Below are 13,688 nucleotides of genomic sequence, written 5' to 3'. Positions count from 1 at the left end.
GAGTAAGCCTGAGCAATTTGGTTAGAGCTTGAGCTCAGTTCACCTGATTTACCTTTAAGAGTAGGTTGCATACAAGGTATACTAACAAGGAAAAAGGATAGAAAGAGCAGGGTTGAGAGGAGGTAGGAAAAGGGGGAAGGGAGAAGGAAGGAAAAAAAAGAAGAGAAAGGGGGGGGGCAGGGAAGTAGGGGGTCTCCTAGCCTCCCCTTCCGCCTTTAGTCATGGAGAGTGGCTCATTAAGAGACAGTTTTAGGTACAAAGGCTAGACTATAATAAATCGCTTTAGCCTAAACACCCGTATCTCGTCTTGTCTTATCTTTCAAGCCAAGGGTCCCAGGTTTGTGAAATTCGTCAATAGATTGGTTCAGGAAAGCGGTCAGCTTTTCTATGAGCATTATATCATTTAACCGTTTCTCTACAGTCTGTCTAGAAGGAGGGGCACGTTTCTTCCATGCGGCCGCTATTGAGCATCTTGCTGCTGTTAGTATAAGTTAGATCAGCCGTCTTAGCAGGTGGTCAATATTCTCTACTGATTTAGCCAATAGGAAGATCAGTGGGTCTACTGGGATTGTGAGTTTAGCTATATCCTTGAGGATTTTTTGGACCATAGTCCAAATTTTTTGGATGGTGGGCATGTTCACCAAATGTGTAGCATATCACCCCTCTACCCGCAACCCCTCCAACACAGGTCGGAAGCCTCTGGGTAAATCTGACTTAGTCTATTTGGGGTAAGGTACCACTGGAATAAGATTCTATATATATTCTCTTTAGTTGATGTGCAGATGGAGGTTTTTGCTGCTGATTCCCAAATATCCTCCCCGTCACCCCTATCTATTTCTAAGTTGAGGTCTTCTGCCCATTTGGCCATATACTTATGATCTGGGTATTTATTGACAACTCCATCCCCAGATATATTCCCGAGATCAATCCCTTTTGATAGATATCTTTCCGACAAAGAAACTCAAAGTTTGTGAGTTTGGAAAAGACGAGAGTCTGGGAGATTGTATGGAGGTAGTGTCGGATTTGGAGAAATGTAAACATGTGGAGGTTTGGGGCCTTTATTTGAGACAGAGTTCCTGGAAGGTGAGAATCTTTCCTTTTGTGACAAAGTCCGCTATTATCTTAATATTTTTGGTGTGGAATTGGTCAAATTGTCTCGATTCGCACCCTGTCGGAAAATTCGGATGATCAAAGATAGGGAATAGTTGTGATGGGGAGGACGCAAGTTTATATTTTGTTTTGGTTTTACTACAAATATTCCATGTGCACCTCATCGGCCCCAACTTGAACACCCTGGCAGTAGGTTCCCAGATCTTCGCCGACCAGAGAAACAATGGCAGAGAGGAGGTCCCCGCGTATCGGGATTCTATAGCAAGCCAGCAAAACAGATCCGGATCTGCGCTCCAGATCACCACCTGCTTAAGCTGAGCCGCCTGATAGTATCTCGACACATCCGGAACCCCCCATGCCCCCCCTCGTCCTCGAGGCCAGCATAACCGACCTGGCCGTCCTCTGTCTTTTAACTTGCCAAATAAACTGAAAGATCCTACTTTGTAGGTCCTTTAGTTTATGTCATGGTCTCTGGATTGGGAGTGTTTGGAAGTAATAAAGCAGTCTAGGGAGAGTATTCATTTCTACCGAGGCTATTCTCCCAATTCATGATATCTGGAACTTACCCCAAGTTTTTGATCTTGTCAAACAGGGGGGGGGATAGTTGCAGTGCTATAAGGCGCTATAGGATTATGCAATATTAACCCCTAGATATTTAATATGGGAGGAGCTTCACTTGTAATTGAAATTCAGTTGTAGTAGTTTCATTTCTGGGGCTGGAAGGGATAAGTTTAATGCCTCTGATTTGTCATTATTAATTTTGTAACCTGAAATGTTGCCAAACTCTGTTAGGAGAGATTGAAGGTTTGGTAGGGATGTTTGGGGGATAGCTAAGGATAGTATTATATCATCAGCGAATAGTGAAATTGTATCATTTACATCGCCAATTGTGATACCCCGAATATTTATATCATCTTGAATTCTTGAGGCAAGTGTATCGATTGATAGTGCGAAGAGGAGGGGGGACAATGGGCATCCCTGTCTAGTTCTGCTCTTGATCTCAATCAAGTCTAAATTGTTTACTGGAAGTTTAACCAGGGCTATGGGATTCCGATAAAAAGCTGTAACCCTCTCTAGGAAGGGGCCTGTGAACCCAAACCTCTCCATTGCTCTGTCCAGGAATGCCCAGTCTATCCTGTCAAACGCTTTTTCAGCATCGAGGCTCAACAGGATGGCTTTAGTATCGGTGAGATGCACATGGTCAATTATATCTATAATCTTTCGAGTATTATCAGAGGCCTGTCTCCCCGACACAAATCCCACTTGATCTATATGAATGAATCTGGGCAGAATTGGGTTTAGCCTATTTGCCAGTATCTTGCTATACCTTTTAAGATCAGTGTTGAGCAGCGAGAGGAGAGGGGAGGGGAGAGGAGAGGGGAGGGGTATCTATACATACACATTCATAGATAAAAAAAGGAAGTTTGCTCCTCAAGGGATCTCAGGCATTAGACATAGATTTGGAGATCCTAGCACATTATAACACATATTATTGAAACTAGTGAGGTAGAAGTAGAGCTATACACTCCATGAAGTTAATATTTTGAACCCTTTGCTACGATAAGCAGGGGAAAAAGGGTGGAGATGTGCAGGTGGTGTGGAGGGGGGGTTTTCAGGGGCAGGGAAGACAGTGGGGCATGACGGGAACAGGGGCTCTTGTGTGTTGAGGATGTGGACTGCCTTACATTTAAACTTTTTGGGACTTCTGAGATAAATGGGGTATAAGCGCAATCTAAAAATAAACAGTGAGCATAATACAGTAAACATTTGTGATAAACAGGATATAGGAAGCATTGAACAGCAATGGATCCTGTAGGGGGCACCCCACCAGAGTCCTCGGGTTATCTTATCTGAATCGGAGAGGTCTTAGCTCAAACCTGGAGTTGTCGAAACACACTTAGGGTTCGGGGGAGAGCTTCATAGACCCGAAGGTCCAGCGTGGTTTCGGAGGGGGCCCACGGTAACATGGGCTTCTTATCTTGGGGAGAGTTCAAATGTCCAGTCCGGCTCCTCAGCTCCTCCCACCCTCCCTACTTGAGACCCCAAAAAACATTCCAGCCTTCTGTTGGTGGCAAGATAGAGAAGGGCCTAGGTCTGTTCCCTCCCCAGTCTGGGGGAAGCATATCGATCCTCTCCTGCTCGCCCGAAAAGCTTAAGAAGAGAACAGAAGGAAGAAAAAAAGAGGGGAGGTTTGGCTTCTTGGCAACGAACCTCTCTTCATCGCATCTGGTGGAGCCAGTTGGCCTCTTGTTGGTGGTTCCGCTCGTGTTCCCTCGGTAAGTAGAGGTGACAATTGAGGTGGGTTAGGTTCTGAAATAGAGGGCGGGATCCCCCTGGTCAGTTATGCTAGGTATGTTCATATATTTTAATCCTTGGTAGTTCTACAAGGCTTAGAGCTCGCAGCCATTAAAGGGGAACCCCCACCTATACCGGATGCCTTTGTCTTTCAGTAGTAGGATGAGGGGCCTCAGCTCGTGTCGCTTGGCTATAGTGACTTTTGATAAGTCATAAAAAATTTGGACGGAATCATTTTCCAATAAGACCTCACCCGTGACCTTGCTGGTAGATATAATTCTCTCTTTGGTAAATAATGAAATTTCACTATGACGTCTCTGCGCCGCTTGGGATCTTCAAATCTGGGACCTACAGCCCTGTGAGCTCGATCGAATTCCAGTTCTTGTTCTTTTAGATCAGGGACTAATACGTTGAAAAGCTTGGTAAGATACATTCAGAGATTCTCCGTCTGGACTGTCTCCGGGATATTTCTGACTCTCAAGTTTTGTTGTCTGTCCCTGTTCTCCTGGTCTTCTAGCCCATCTTTCATTTCAAGGAGTTTATCTCGTGGCCAAGTCTTGTTATTTCATCCTCTGCAGTTGATTGCTGTTGAATTGACTCCTCCATTTTAGATTTCATTTTAGATTCCAACCCCTTTGGTCTTTGGGTCAGTGAGGATATATCTGTTCTAATTTCGCTAATGGCGTTCTTCAGTTCATCCTGGAATTCTTATCTCATTCTTATGAAAAGGGCCTCCATATAAATGTTTATGAGCTGTTCTCCTTCAGGGATTGGGAGCGCTTGTTCCCGGTCTTTATCGGGCAGCACACGCGCTCCGTCGCCATCTTGGGTGTCCAAGCCCGAACCTACGGAGTGCTGAGTTACCCCAAAATACCGGGAAACATCTTGGCTTGTTTGCCTTTTTATATTACTAGTCATTGCTAGGCTTCGTTGGCGACAGCCTTGTCCAGAAAGCGGGGTGGGAATAAGCGGAAAAAGCTTTCTTTATTGAGATGCTATGAGAGGGTCTCAGGAGCTCCTCTTCTAGTCAACCTTCTCCTGTGACATCACCGGAAGTCTCTCAGGCAGTTTTTTTTTTAAATCCTACAGTATATATTTTTATAGGATTTTTTATATTTATATAAATATAATGCGGTTTTCTGTACAACTTTTGCACAAATTTTGCAGTTTTGCGACTTCGATAAACAGCCTCAATTGGCTTTATTACTTCATGTACAAAAACATCATGTATAGTGTTTATTGTTGAACAATATGCCATATAGTCTACAAAGAACTACACTTTCTTCAACTAAAAAAAAGGTTTACTAGTCCAAAGGAGTATTAACCCAAAACACATCAAAATATCTGTCTTATTCCTTAACTAATCACATCCTCCTCTCTTTTTTAATCACTGATAGAACTATACTCTATAATATTTACTAGGTTATTGATTTGAGTCTCCCGGCTGCAAAACGGGGGCAACAAACGGCAGCAGGTTTATCAAGGCAAAACATTTCCATTGAAAACAATAACAATGTCCTCATATCATCAAGTCCAGGGTGATGGGAAGAAAGCTGGAAGACAGGGCATACGGATATGAAAATAACATAAGTATTTATGAACGCTAACACTTTGGTGTGCAGCGCTTATCCTTTTTCGCATTGCTCATATCATCAAGGGCACGGTTTTTGCACAGAGTTAGCAGATAGGAAACTTCCCAACTGTATTAAAAAGTAGGCCCAGAAGCACCGGTGACCTTTAAAAATATATCAGATGAAGGCAAATCCACTATTCCATGTCTTGTCACACTCTTGGAAAATATCATGGAAGCAGGCCATATTAAATGTGATCCACAGAAAGATCCATAATTACCTATTGTTTGTTTTCTTGGTGCAATTGACCGAGATTTTATTCGAGCAAGACTAGGAATGAATGCACCTTCGATACCAACGTAACAACTTGCACACCAGACCCATTACTACACATACTCTATTAAACCTTGATTCTTTGCCTGTCAGTTAATCACCTTCATTCCCAATTACAATTACATTTTGAAGAGCTTTCCTGCTCAGAGTTCAAAAACATGCAATATGCTATAATCATAGAAGAAGCTTATTTTTTTTTTTTGCCTTGAGGGGCACGATTACTGAAGGATTTTGAATGATACTAATTCCATGGCTGTCAACATATTTTTAAACATCTGCTTTTGTTACAGCATTTGCTCAATAAAAACTCTACCTCTAGCCAAACAACAATTAAAGAGAAACTCCTAAAGTGGGAGTTAGCTTAACATCAGGTGTGTAAGCCTCTTAGGAACCACAATCTACAGAGACCTGGAATGTCTTTCTTTATCTCTAAAGTGCAATGTTACTACAGGGATGTCCAGGTAAGACTAATATCAATGGGATAAGATCGTTATTTGCCCTATCCTAAGAAAAAAAAAACCCACATCATAATCTGCTGGTAATGAGCCAATACATTATTCCCATGTAACATAGGTAAATTCACAATGCATTGATTATTTTTCAGATCTGGTGTGACTAATGATGCACTACATATTTACTGTATGTTTTCTATATGGTTACGGGTCACTGATATAGGGGCTATTCTGTAAACTCCGAAGCTGTTGATTGCACCATGGTCATCCTAAAAACTCCTATAGACTTGAACGGGAGTTTTTGGCCGATCGGACTTATTGAATAAGCCCCTTACAGAGATAAGCTAGATGGACAATAACAAAAGGGTTTAGAGAGATGAAGGGATAAAAAGAAGTAGGAGCGAGGATTGAGAGAGAGATTGAGAGCGAGAGAGCTAAGACACACAAATGGGTCTGAAAGAGACAGACTCCACTTTCTTGGCAGTTCTGGGATAGGTGCATTGCTTTTATGCACATGTGGATTTGTTGTAGGCTGTGATACCTCTCACGGGGCCATCATTTGGTTCTTTATAGATGAAGGGTGGGCACTTTGCCTACCGTGTTTTTGCTCTGCCGGAACTCGATTGGTTTTACTTTTATAATAAATGATGGGGAAAGCTCAAAATGAGATGGAATTTGTTTTCTAAGTTGGAATATTTGTGCAAAAGTTTGCGGGTTTCTGTTTGCCAACCCAAAAATGTGCCCAGTTTCTACAAATAAAAAAATTAAAAAAGGAAATGGAGGATGAGCCTTCCTTGGGGTTTGAAAAATGTTTACAAAGTTTGATTTGGACATCCCGATGGACTTTGAAGTTTGCAAAGTTTGGATTACCACCCGATATTAGTTATAATTTATTAATAAAAAGTTATGGTGGGTGAAAAAAGTGACAAAACCCCTCCACCGTACAGTAAATAAAAATATCACGTGTGGAACATTTGCATGTCACAGACTGTCTTTCCCCATTATCTCTTAGCAAACAGTGTTGCGCTGCAGCCAGGGATTCTGGGTAATGACATGCAAATGAGCACTCATAGTGTGTCACTCTTTACTTCTTGTCCATTTTAACATGGATCCTTATACCCTGATGTCTGCCGCATTACACAGCTTTTCATCACAGCCTGGGTTAAAGAAGAGCAGAGCCAGTAACCCTGCTTGCCCATCCTTATTACAGCATAAATTATCTTTTATGAAAATCTAACGCAGCTTTCCCCCCCTCCCCCTCTGGGAGATCTGGCCTTTTGCTAGTGGTGTGGTGCTTAGTACCTGTTGCTGAGGGTCCGCGTTGGTATGGGGAAACAGGACAGGCTTTTGGATGTCTTATTCTTCTTCCTTCTCATGTGCTAGCGTCTCCACAGTGAAACTCATCAAGCATACCCATACCCAATACACTGAAGACTTAGGCAGGGGTATATAAAACAGGATCCTCTATATTAGCATCCACTAATATCAGTACAGTGGATACGTTCTCTGCAGAGACAGGACAAACCTCTGGATGGTACCTGGCCTTCTATTAGAATTGAGGTCTTGCAATCTGTTGGATCTTTATCTCCAGCCAGCCCCATAAGGGGCTCAGGGGCACGTCTCAATCCCAAGGGGGAGAGACCCAGACTTACTATAATTTGGAATGACTTCCTCTCTAGCACAGAGGGGGAGGGCACAAGGTCTGCACCCGGATTGGCTGCACACAGACCAAGTTCCACCTCCACCCCTGTCACTCAGAGAGGCTGCCTTTGGATGGGGAAAACCCAAGATGATAGCCTGCCACAGCTACCAGGTACTTACATGACAGGAGGGGGGTTGGCGGGGGGGTCACAAGTATAGCCAGAACCAGCCATGGCTACACAAATTAAATTCAAGTTACTTTGTCAACATATCTTAACAACTGTTGCAGAATAGTACAATATTCAAGATATCAATTCCTGCTTCACATGAATACCAAACCTGTGCCTTGGCGCAAAGCAAATGGAAACAGCCAGTTGTTTAGCCCTTTCACAGATAGAAGGGGATGCAGCGCATTGCTCCTCTGACAGCGACAGTGTTAAAAGACAACTGCCTTTTTGCAGTGCTATGAAAGGCATGTGGTATGAGACAAAAATCATAAAAATATGACATTATAAATGATATTTTTGCTCCAATGGAAACAATAATGAAGGGGAGCACAAGCAATTGAGATTCCAGTTGGTACAATGGATACTCATGGTGTAGGACAGGGGTGTGCAACTCCAGTCCTCAAGGGCCACCACCAGGACAGGTATTAGGGATATCCCTGCTTCAGCATAGTTGGTGCAGTCTTCGACTGAGCCACTGATTGAGCTACCTGTGCTGAAGCAGGGGTATCCTGAAAACCTGACTTGTTGGTGGCCCTTGAGGACTGGAGTTGCCCACCCCTGGCGTACAATCTCATTTAAGTAAGTAAGAAATAAGTTAGAAAGAATTGGTTTTTGCTGGAATACCCAAATCAGGCGATTCGTATGGCTACTACATCTCTACCAGTGTCCTGTCATCAATAGGTAAGGTGACAAAAGACAAGAGAATTAAGGTATTTACTGTGTATGTAGAATGGATCACTTATTTAGGGGGCCATTGTATATAGTCCGATGCAGCAGTTCAGATCGTTTTCAGACAAAAATCCACATTGAAGTCCAGAAAATAGCCCCATCCGATTATATAGAATTAGGCCCTTAGTATGTAAGGAGAATGGATCAGTTATTCAGTATGTAAGGAGAAGGGATCAGTTATTCAGTGTGTATGGAGAAGGGATAAGTGATTCAGTGTGTATGGAGAAGGGATCAGTTATTCAGTGTGTATGGAGAATAGATCAGTTATTCAGTGTGTATGAAGAAGGGATCAGTTATTCGGTGAGTATGGAGAAGGGATCAGTTATTCAGTGTGTATGGAGAAGGGATCAGTTATTCAGTGTGTATGGAGAAGGGATCAGTTATTCAGTGTGTATGGAGAAGGGATCAGTTATTCAGTGTGTATGGAGAAGGGATCAGTTATTCAGTGTGTATGGAGAAGGGATCAGTTATTCAGTGTGTATGGAGAAGGGATCAGTTATTCAGTGTGTATGGAGAAGGGATCAGTTATTTAGTGAGTTAGCTTGGGTACCCATTGATTCAGGAAAGACTAATACATACACTACATTAAAAAAATCAGGTAATGGAGAAGTCTGCAAAAAGTAAACCAATAAGACTGGAAACCAGGATCATGTTGATCAAGTGGACTTTTCAGTATCCACATGCCTGTGCTTGAATGACCCTTTGACATAAATGTCTGTCCTAGATGGCTTAAGGGCTCATGCTATCCTGCATTATACCCCTGTATATTCTGGAGAAAAGCTTCCCAAACATAAGTCATAGAAACCGAAATGTAACTATTGTGTTCCAAAAGTTAAGATAAACACAGTCTAAATCTGCTTCCATCTACTTAAAGGGGCAATCCACCCTAATTAACTTCCATTTTTTTTTACATGGTTTGTACTCTTGGGTCCACAAGACCTGGACAGCGATATTTTCAGCTCTCCCCCCGCACCCCCTCCCCCCTCCCGTCCTTGCCAGTTTCTGGGATACTTACTGGTAAAGTTACCAGCATTACCTCATGGTTTTAAAGGGGATTTAAATGGCCATCCAACAGGAATCCCCAACCAATGATTTCAGCATCATATTGGACCAAAAATGGGGGTTAAAAGAAAGCAGAGTAGGAGGAAATGCTCCGTTAACATACTTAGGTATTTTATATGCGACTGGAAGGGAAGCATCAAACAAATAACCCATATAAGAACAGAGGACATTGCAAATATGTTGCAGATATCTTAAACCAGAAGGGGTTCATTTATAGCACTGGTTAGTAGCATGATGATCCTGTACACAAAAAAAAAAGGTTATTATAGTATTTATTACAAAGAAGATCTAAAATGTAGTGGCATTAATCTATGATAACAATAGTGAAGAGAGATAATTTCTCTTCACTGTACTTAACAGAGAAAGTGAAACGCTGTCGTCGGGTTACATTGCGATGTTGATCAGAGAATTTGTGCACATGGATGATTCATAAAAAGACAGCTGCTCCATTTAGACATTCATTAAAAACACCAACCGTCATACAGCATATATTAAATCATTTCAGCAGGCACATCTCTCACAAGCGGACTTTGGGGATCGAAAGACACCTACGCGTTTTACGCTAAAATTTTATATTCAGGGGCCCCACCATAAGCACTTGTGAATGTAAGTTGAAATACCTTGGCCTTGATGAGACAGTGACACCATCCATACAAATAAATATATAAAAGCAACACAAAAATACAAACTGTGCAAACCCACATAATGAGCTAAGAAGAGAGACACATCCTTTATGTGATTATGGCTGATAAAGTGTTATAAAACTTCTTATAGTACATACTACATTGTGGCTCATATTTACTAAGCTATGCTATTCAATAAGAAACTTCAAGCCTGTTCATTTGAATAGGATGTAAAGTGTCTTCCGGCACCAGATGGTGTCTTAGGCCAGGTCCCCGCTGGCTACTGCAGCGCCCGCTGTTGGGGACGCTAAAGGGACAATAGCCGCTGCACAATGGGACCGGGCCCGCTGTGAGGGGGGGGCGCTGCGCTCTGCCGACAGTGACTCCTGCTTACAAGAGAATTGTGATCAGGAGTCGCGATGGAGCGCTAAGCCACGCCCCCCGGCGGTTCAGCCAATGAGGGCGAACCTGCCGGGTGACGTCACGTCCGCACCCCCGTCCCGCCCCCCCCCCCGTCTTTTGGTCTGCAGCTCCCTGCAGACCATGGGAATCGGCTGCACGCGCCGCCAGCCTCGCTGACGCGCATGCAGCGCAGGTACTGTGGCCGCAGCCTTAGGGAATAGCACCACTTACTTAAATATAGGCTTACTAGCTGGAAGTACCCGGCATTGCTTGGGAATTCTAAGAAACTTAAAAATACTGAGATTTATAAATGGATAATTCAATTTGTTAGTTTCTTAATGAAAAAAATGATGTATTTTTAGTCTAATGCTGTTGAGTAAACTATATTTTTGTCTTTTGAATCATCTCTCATCATTTAATGGCTAAGTCAATTGCTCTGATCTCGATGAGGTGTGGGCAAGCCAAGTTCAATGAGATTCCATTCTCTGATGTGATGGAATCATGTCATTTGTGATGTCATCAGTTTCATCATTAATCTCCGGGCTAGAGGTTTAGATTTTAAATCTCCGGGCGAAACAGATTTTGTATATTTATATATTTTTTCGCAATTTAAAGTATCTACTCTAGGGGTGCTTAAACTGGCGGGCGGTGGCGGGAGGAGAGAATGGAGGACTGCCAGAGTGGCGCAGAGGAGTTGAACAGCAGGAGCAAAGCAGGGTAGCAGAGGATGGCCGGGCAGGAGCGTGCCCCCGCTGTCCGACCCAGAAGGCTTCACTGACTTCTGGTGCCTGCGGCTGCAATAGCGTGCTACTCCTCGGCCGTCCTCCTACTTTGCTGCCCTGCTTCAAGTTCACTCCCGCCCTTCAACTCCTCCTGCACCGCTTTGGCGGGCCACCGTCTTCTTCTCTCGCCGCCGTCCTCTGCCACCGCTCTGTTCTACTCCCATTGTCCTCCTCTCCTGCGTTTCTCCCCCTCCTCCACAAAAGCCACTGTTGAGGGGGTGCGAGGAGGAGAGGGGTGATATGAGGAGGAGGTGGGTGAGATGAGGGAGTGAGAGGAGGGGGTGTGAGAGAGGATGAAGAGAGGGGTGAGAGAGAGAGAGGATGAGGAGGAAGGGAAGGGAAGGCGAGAGGATGAGGATGGGGTGAGAGAGAGGATGAGGAGGGCGAGAGAGAGGATGAGGAGGGATTGGGAGAATGGATGAGGAGGGGATGAGAGAGGATGAGAAGGGTGGGTGAGAGAAAAAAATTGCAGTCAGTATTATCTTATACTACTACACTGATTTATTTAAAAAAATATATTGAGGAGGGGATCGGGAGAGAGCGGACATCTTGATTAGGCTCTCTCTCTGCTGCTGATCAGATCACAAAGGCAGCCCACCCCCCCCCCCCTGCCCATTAGAGGCCATCCATCAGACAGAAGGAAGAGGTGGCAGACGGCCCCATAAGCAGGATAAGCCCAGCGGATACGAAGTCCCAAAGCAAGGCCCCTGAACCCCTTGTCGGGAGACAGACCAGGAGGGTAGCCTGTGGAGAGGAGTGGTGGCCATTTTCTTTGCCGGAGATGGCTGAGGTCCGCTCGCCCCTGGGGGTTTGAGCCCGTTGGTAGATTGGGGTGTCCTTTAGAGGCTCCCACCGGCACAAGCACAAACCAAGAACAAAAATAAATAAAAACACAATCTGACCCTGCCAGGTGGAATCACAGAGGTGGCTGCACTTGCCCCCTGCACTTACCTCCTCCACCAGGCAATAACCACATTTAGGACAAAGATTCACAAAGATTCACGTATAGGGAAAAGACTCAGTAATTACCAGCAATACAAGTACAATACAAATACTGACGTTTAAAAGAAGATAAAATATCCCACAATAAATTAATAAAGCAGCACAACAAGCTCAGCCTGAGCTTTCCTGGGCACGCTGCTGGAGAGCTGCTCACACAGATAGGATTGCTCCAGACATTAGGTGATGCTTCCCACTTTGGCAAACCCCCACCCGCGGAAAATGAAGCAATGACTTGCACATTATTTCATTAAAAAGTTCAAACAGGAGACTTCCGGTGACGTCACCGTGGGCGCCCGCCTGGGACGGGAGCTTATGAGACCCTCCAACTAAATCAAACCAGAAAGTGTATCTCCCGCAAAAAACAAAAAAGCTTACACCCATTAGAGGAATAAGCTTATCAACTGTCCGGCAATGGCTGGAAAAACTAAAAAGCCGCAGAATCAATAGGTGTCCCAGTTCTTTTCTACAACACAGCGAACTGTGGAGCCTAACCAGGACTCACAAGATGGCGCCGCCACGTGCGCGCCTTCAGAGTTACCCTGCGTGCAGCCGCAGGACAGCACAGTCTGCAGAGAGCTGTCCGTAGAATATATGGAGAAGCTCTTCACGCGGATGTGGCAGAGCTTCCAGGAAGACCCGGGGGCAGCTATAAATGGCCTTAAGTCTGATATTAACAGCCTGCCTGAAAGAACGGATGCCATGGAACACAAAATGGAGGACATCCTCCAAACACAATCATTGGCAGAAGATAAAATAAATAGACTGGGACATGAGATCAACACACTGAAGGACTGCCTGGAGGACACGGAAAACCGGGAACGCAGGCAGGATCTGCGGATAAGAAATATACCAGAGACTATTTCAACTGAATCTCTGCGCCCATATCTGTGCAAGCTATTCCGCCTCCTAGTACCGGAGCTGAGCACCCAAGAGCTGGAAATGGACCGCGCTCACAGGGCGCTAGGCCCCAGGTCAGAGGACCTCAGAAGAAGAAGGGATGTTATTGTGAGACTCCACACATACACCACGAAAGAGCGAACAATGTTCACAAGCAGAGTAATACAGGACTTACAATATGAAAAAGAATCCCTACAGATATTTAGTGACTTGTCTAAAGTCACTATTGAAAGACGCCGTGAAATGAGGCTCCTCACCCAGCTCTTGAAAGATAACAACTTTGAAGAGGCTTAACAAGAGGTCAGTCCTATAAGTGCGCGAAGGAGCGAGTCCGACCGAGGACCGAGTTGGAACTAGGCGATCTCATAGGAACTCCTACAAATACTCAGCAGTAGCAGGTTTGAATGTGAACACTTACCAAAGCTTTATAAGCTCCTGAGATAATTAAATAGTTTCCTAGATTAGAGGTATAACAATAAAGGGTATAGCTATACTATCAAGGTACAAAGAGTATCTCCCAAGATACCAATGAGAAATAATAACTATGTTTATAAGCACTACT

The 13,688-nt window shown here is 44.2% G+C and overlaps 1 protein-coding gene and 1 long non-coding RNA gene across 6 annotated transcripts in view; one reads left to right on the top strand and one right to left on the bottom strand.

Moving 5' to 3' along the window:
• The window catches only part of EXOC6 (exocyst complex component 6), a 291,045-nt gene that overhangs the window by 64,911 nt on the left and 212,446 nt on the right, over positions 1-13,688 (bottom strand). The gene's annotated exons all lie outside the window — the stretch shown is intronic.
• Positions 1-13,688, top strand: part of LOC142502023 (uncharacterized) — a 100,086-nt gene that overhangs the window by 70,205 nt on the left and 16,193 nt on the right. The window lies entirely within an intron of this gene.

Source organism: Ascaphus truei, chromosome 8 (assembly GCF_040206685.1).
Source record: "Ascaphus truei isolate aAscTru1 chromosome 8, aAscTru1.hap1, whole genome shotgun sequence".
NCBI lineage: Eukaryota > Metazoa > Chordata > Amphibia > Anura > Ascaphidae > Ascaphus > Ascaphus truei.
This window is presented reverse-complemented; position numbering and strand designations above follow the sequence as displayed.